This window comes from Mizuhopecten yessoensis, unplaced genomic scaffold (genome assembly GCF_002113885.1).
Source record: "Mizuhopecten yessoensis strain PY_sf001 unplaced genomic scaffold, ASM211388v2 scaffold6169, whole genome shotgun sequence".
NCBI lineage: Eukaryota > Metazoa > Mollusca > Bivalvia > Pectinida > Pectinidae > Mizuhopecten > Mizuhopecten yessoensis.
Genome location: NW_018406415.1, coordinates 69,582 through 75,581, shown reverse-complemented (window position 1 = coordinate 75,581; position 6,000 = coordinate 69,582). Strand labels below are relative to the sequence as shown.

General features: G+C 34.7%; 1 protein-coding gene across 1 annotated transcript in view; it reads right to left on the bottom strand.

Moving 5' to 3' along the window:
• LOC110451693 (protein very KIND-like) overlaps positions 1 to 2,205 on the bottom strand; it is an 80,777-nt gene extending 78,572 nt beyond the window's left edge. Inside the window, exon 1 of the mRNA XM_021499823.1 lies at positions 2,128 to 2,205. The gene's annotated coding sequence lies outside the window, so the exon portion shown is untranslated. The remainder of the gene's footprint in view (positions 1 to 2,127) is intronic.
• Positions 2,206 to 6,000: the final 3,795 nt, after the last annotated feature.

Sequence of the window (6,000 nt, the reverse complement as noted above, 5' to 3'; positions counted from 1 at the left end):
ATACAGAACCAGTGGCCCCAACCCCATACAGAACCAGTGGCCCACCCCATACAGAACCAGTGGCCCACCCCCATACAGAACCAGTGGCCCCACACCCATACAGAATCAGTGGCCCCACCCCCATACAGAACCAGTGACCCCACCCCATACAGAACCAGTGGCCTCACCCCATACAGAACCAGTGGCCCAACCCCCATACAGAACCAGTGGCCCCACCCCCNCAGAATCAGTGACCCCACCCCCATACAGAATCAGTGGCCCCACCCCCATCCAGAATCAGTTTCCCAACCCCCATACAGAACCAGTGGTCTCTCCTGTGTCATCTGTTTTCGGGATGCTATCTATACCATTATCTATCTGGTGCCCTCATTGCATCACTTGGGGCTTCTTCTTTTTCTCTTCTCTAATAAAATAAAAACCTGCTGTACAGGCCTCTTTAGTTTTGGGGAGTCAATCACTTTCAAGGGGTTATATCTGGACCAAATTAATCCCATTTTTACTTCACAATTGTACTTCTTTGATATTCTCCTGATATTCACATTGACTAATAGAGAGTTAAGAATTTGTGGAAAGTTTTCAGACTGCAAATATGGCAAAATTAATTGAAACGTAAATGAAAATGAAATTGCTGGAATTCAGAATTTGTGAAAAATGTTCAGACTGGCAAAATGAATTGAAACCGGACTGAAATATAACCACTAAACAGTAAGTAGTTTTATTGGTCTCACTTAGAACATCTATTAGTTCTACCTTTGTATACATGCTCATAAATTAATAATACATGTGCTTCATATTGGGTCTGACATGATTAATATTTTTAATGCGAGCCACTTTCTTTTATTACCAAAAAATGTATGTATTTTATTCACAACCCTCTGCAGATCAAAGGAAATTCTGACATATCTTTTCTTTTGATTTCAATAATAGCGCAAAATTTAATGACATTAAAAATGGAGGTATATTTATTTTTATGAAACATTTCTGGTAAAAAAATGTCTTGCAGTTTAAGTGTTTAAAGAAACAGGTCAAAATATGTGGGCCAGGATAGGTGAAAAATTAGTTGTCATGGTACATCTATGTGTATCTCAAGTTCACCTGGAGGCTTCAGCTGTAAGTGTTGTCAATTTCAGCCTTTGAAGTATACCTTGAGGTTTACCTGTGAAAACAGGTCAATTTCAGCTCATTTTCAAACTCATCCTGCTGTAAACTTTTCACCCCAGTGCCCACATTCAATTGAATTTTGTTTATGGATGTCTAAAAGTTGATAATAAGTAAAATATACAATCATATTGAAAGATTGAAGTTTAAACTAGCTGGGTCACCATTAATAATCCCAGCACAATGTTAAAAAAAATGAAAATATTTCCTTATGAAAAAATTATAAAATTTTCCATTTTGAAGACATTTATGACAAATTTTGACAAAATGGGCCTTTATTAGAGTCCTCTGGTAGAATTGTCCCCTTCAGAGAGTACATTCTGTAATATTGATCTTCAACTGTTTCCTTTATGAGAAAATTATACATCTGATTTAAAATAAGAAAGGTAACCAAATGATAAATTCTAAAACATCAATGCCAGTGGCAGACCTCGGAATTCGGAATTTAAAACAAACTGGTATGGAGGGGGGTACAAAGCGGCGGTAATTTAACTTAATTAAAACCTTCCCCCTTCTTAATCCATTACTTATGATACATGTACAAGACATACAGTTTTCAAATGTCATTTTTCTGAACAAATAGTAGTATAATACTCTTGAGTTTACACGTGAAACTTGTACTGAAGTTGATGATTTCCCGAAAAGCAGCGACAAATTCCGTCAACTATAAATAAAACAATCTATTACTTGTCAACAGGCCTATCGTAGATTTACAAAAACACTTCAGTGTTTGACAGATTTATGAGTATCTAATACATTTTAAACATCTATAAATAAACATGTTTTAACAGTTCAAGGCTACATACATGTACGCGATGCGAGCTTGTGAAGATTTTTAATTAATTATCGATGCTCTTCCCCAGGCCCTTAGTCATACGTATACGCTATACATATCTTGCAGCCAGTTAAATGTATATCAGTGAAACATTAAATAAAACATCGTTATGAAATGGCATTGTATTACTTTACCTATCTTCCGACAATATGAAGCAATCCCGGTCCTTCGTTGCACTTGCGACACTGCGCGGTAAATATCAGCGGAAATTGACACCGGTCGGCGGAGGAAAAAAAGAGACACTTTTTTTCAAAGGAAAACAGTACACGTACGCTATCGCGGCAAATTCATACCAAAACCGACAGATTATATCTTGTTTTCTTACACTTTAGATATCGTATCAAAAGGAGGCCCGCATCCTAAAAAAACCTGCATTGTCAATGTTTTCCGATGAAAGGCGTAAAACTGAAAAGAACACTGTAACAGGCCGGATCATTTTCTGGAACCCAAAACCAAAATGCATTCAGGTGTTATAACTACCCGTAAGAGAGTTAGCCTTCTGTGACGTATTTATAGACTTCGCTTCAGACGGATATGGATGGAAGTATACAATACAGTATATGTATTGATGTGTTTCTTTGTATTTTCCCAATCACGCCGGCTTTGTATATGTCGACTTATTACCCAAATCCGTGCAACCTTCTCAGTGTACTTTTATAAAAGACTTAAATGTAAATAATTCCGCTTATAGCAGAGATTATTATAGAAATCACCTTTTAAAGTTATATAACAAATCGACCGATACACATGAATTGGCAAGTCCTAATACCTAATTATAATTGTAAGCATGTTGAGTTTCTCTACTAAGACCGTCCATCTTACTAATTTTAGCTTTTATTCTAAAGTGTCAAAATGCTGTTTCGTCGGTCGCAGTAGGGATATCATGTTACGTTTTGTGAAATTTATCAAACCCGATTTCACGTTGTATGAACACTGAGCTGTAAAAAATGCAGGGAGCAGCTTGGGGACCACCATTATTATCTTTCTTGTGAATCACCTTTCTACAAAGTTTTAGTTTTGAAATCTAGATTTTTGAGAATTTGTCTGGAACTATCATTGTTTTATGTACTAAACTTCACTAACTTAGTTACATGTTTAGTTTCTTTATATTTTATAGAAATCAGAGTTCAAAACCTTATATTCAAGTCCCCGGATTTAAAATGATCAACATGAAGTTATGTTAAGTTGGGGGTTTAACATCCTCGCAACAGCTATGTATAAAAAAGAATAATAATATTAACTATGACTTTCATCACGACCCATTCTTTGCAAAAAAGAAAAGGAAAATGAAACTATTGTTTAAAAAGTCGATACATGCTAAATTTGAATCTTACATTTTTGAAAAAATGCATAGTTTGGACGAAAATAGTAAGTTATTTCTATACAGTATAATTTTTAAAAAAAGTATGCAGAGGAACACTACCTATCGTTACCCAACTTTGAATATAGAAAATTGATGGCAAAGCTGAGACTAAGCAACCACAATTTAGAAATAAATGCTGGTAGATCTAAAAAGATTCCTGGACAATCCCGACTATGTAAATTCTGCAATACTGTAGAAGATGAAGTACATTTTATATTTAAATGCAAAATAAATTTAAAGATCAGGACTACGTTTCTCCAAATAATTAAAATTTACCCATCATTGCCTGATCTACAAAATTTAATATTATTATTGTCATCTAATGACCCACAGCTTTTGCAGGAAATAAGCCTCTTTATTAAAGACATTTGAACTGAGGAAGGCAGGCTTGCAGAATGCAAAAGTATGTAGTTTTTGCTGTCCATTATATAGTATCAATGTTTGTTTGATGTTTGCAGCTCGATGCTTGTAAATTGGATGTAAAATGCAATAAAGTTGATTGATTGGTTGATTATGGAGACGGGTGCCTGGGCCTAGGGACACAGGGACATGATAATTTGTTACATCTATATAATTGGAGCTAAACTAAGGTGCTCAGAGTAATTTTACATGTTTTATGGGTTTAGATCGACTTTCAGTAAAAATGACACCCCCAATGATCATTTTTACCAAAAGTCGATCTAAACCTCTTGCCTAAAACATGTAAAATTACTCTGAACCCCTTAGCTTAGGTCCAAATATAACTGAAACAAATTCTCAGGTCCCTGTGCCTAGGGAGACATTATCGAGAGGAACGATTAGGGAAGTCAGAGCTGAAGATATAGATCCTAAGTGTTGCAATGAGAGGCAAATCAATTTTGGTTTCTCGTTTACGGAAAGTGCCGACGGTTCCCGGCTGCAGAAGTAGACACATAAGAAAAGAACCGAATCTGCGGGAGGTTCCGCATTTTAGTTGCATTTCATATATATATTATATATAACATGCATTTGGATAAAGGAGCACTATACCTTTTCCGAACCTGCACGGGTTTCTGAAAATACATCAACAGACATTGTCATCTTTTACACATTTCTAAGAGAAACGAATTAAAAAGCTATGAATTTTAAACATTCTGCCAGTCTAATACAAAAATAGCATTGAAATACGATTTATGATGTACACAGATGTAGGGTAAAAATGTATTTAAATATAAAAGGGGGTACTGGTATTGCAATATTCAATTATCCATTGAGGATTGCCTCAAAAACAGTTTTAACCAGGCCATCTACAATACATCAAATGTTTAAACATAACTCATGTAAACTATCGACGTATATAAAATTACATATCTATGTATATTTTCATATTTTTTAAAGACCGATTTTTTCCACATGTACAAATTTGTATATAATAACCGGACCGGACTTTCCTGATCCGGGATCCAATGAGTAATTCGCTATCCGGACTTGTATTCAGTCAAGAGACTTCTCACTGCTTTTGAGTTTGCCATGAATTTATTTCAGAAAGTAAAACATTCGGACTAACAAGGTTCCGCTTTATGTATGTGTATTTATCATCCGACACGAGTAGCGTTAATGTAGGTATTGTGAAGATGTCGGTGAGTTGTTTATACGATATTGAAAAACATCTGGAATAAAATGTGATTTACAACCGTCCGCTGACCCCTATCTTCACCTTTTACAAAATGTATGCGTTTTAAATATATATGATGTTTTTATCTTGTGTATACCCTACATATAAGTATATCGGATATTTAATCATATAATACAACAATTTATCGTGACGGGGTGACTTGTAAAACGATAGGTGATGATTCAGCAAAAAAGATAAATGGAAATATTAGCGGGAGTTGTTTAAGTATTGTGGGAAGATGTTCACCAACTCGTACGAGACACGAACGCCAGACAATACAAAGAAAAATGACGTGTTCCTCCTTAACCTACCAACTCAGTCCAAAAATATCCCTACTGATTAAAAATTGTCAAAAAAAATATAATAATAAAAATAAAGTTTGAATTACGTTTCTTATCTAAACTGATGCAACATCTTGATATTATTTTTCTTCTCCAGGGTCCTGAAACCATTTCTCATACCCAAGGAAGGATTTTGAGCTCAAACCAACTTTCTTGTAACTCACTTAAATCATGTCGAACGATTAAAAAGTTAATTATAAACATTGAAAACAGTATCCGGCTTTAAGTCTCATCATTTTTTTTCAAATCATTGACAAAATAAGTTTTTTTTTAAATTTATTTCTGGAACACATGTAAGGTTTGAGCACAAAATCAGTGCTTGATTATTAGAACGGTTTCATGAATACGGGCCCTGGTCCCTTGTCTCTTGAGTCCGAAGTTAAAGTGTTGATGAGCTCAATATTTCTCTATGAAATCAGTTTATTTTTCTTTTCGGTGACGAACAACATTCATATTGATAATCAAAAGGATTAGAAAACAAACAGAACTGCTTACATGTATAGTAATTTACATTTGTTTAATTTTATCGAAAAAGTCTCTATTTACGATATGTACATGTACATCCTACTGAAATATAATTTGTATATGGAAATTAAATAGAATTGACGTAACCTTCAAATTTAGACTTTGTCTAAGTAAAAATTCCCTCAGCATTTCTGGCCCAGATTAA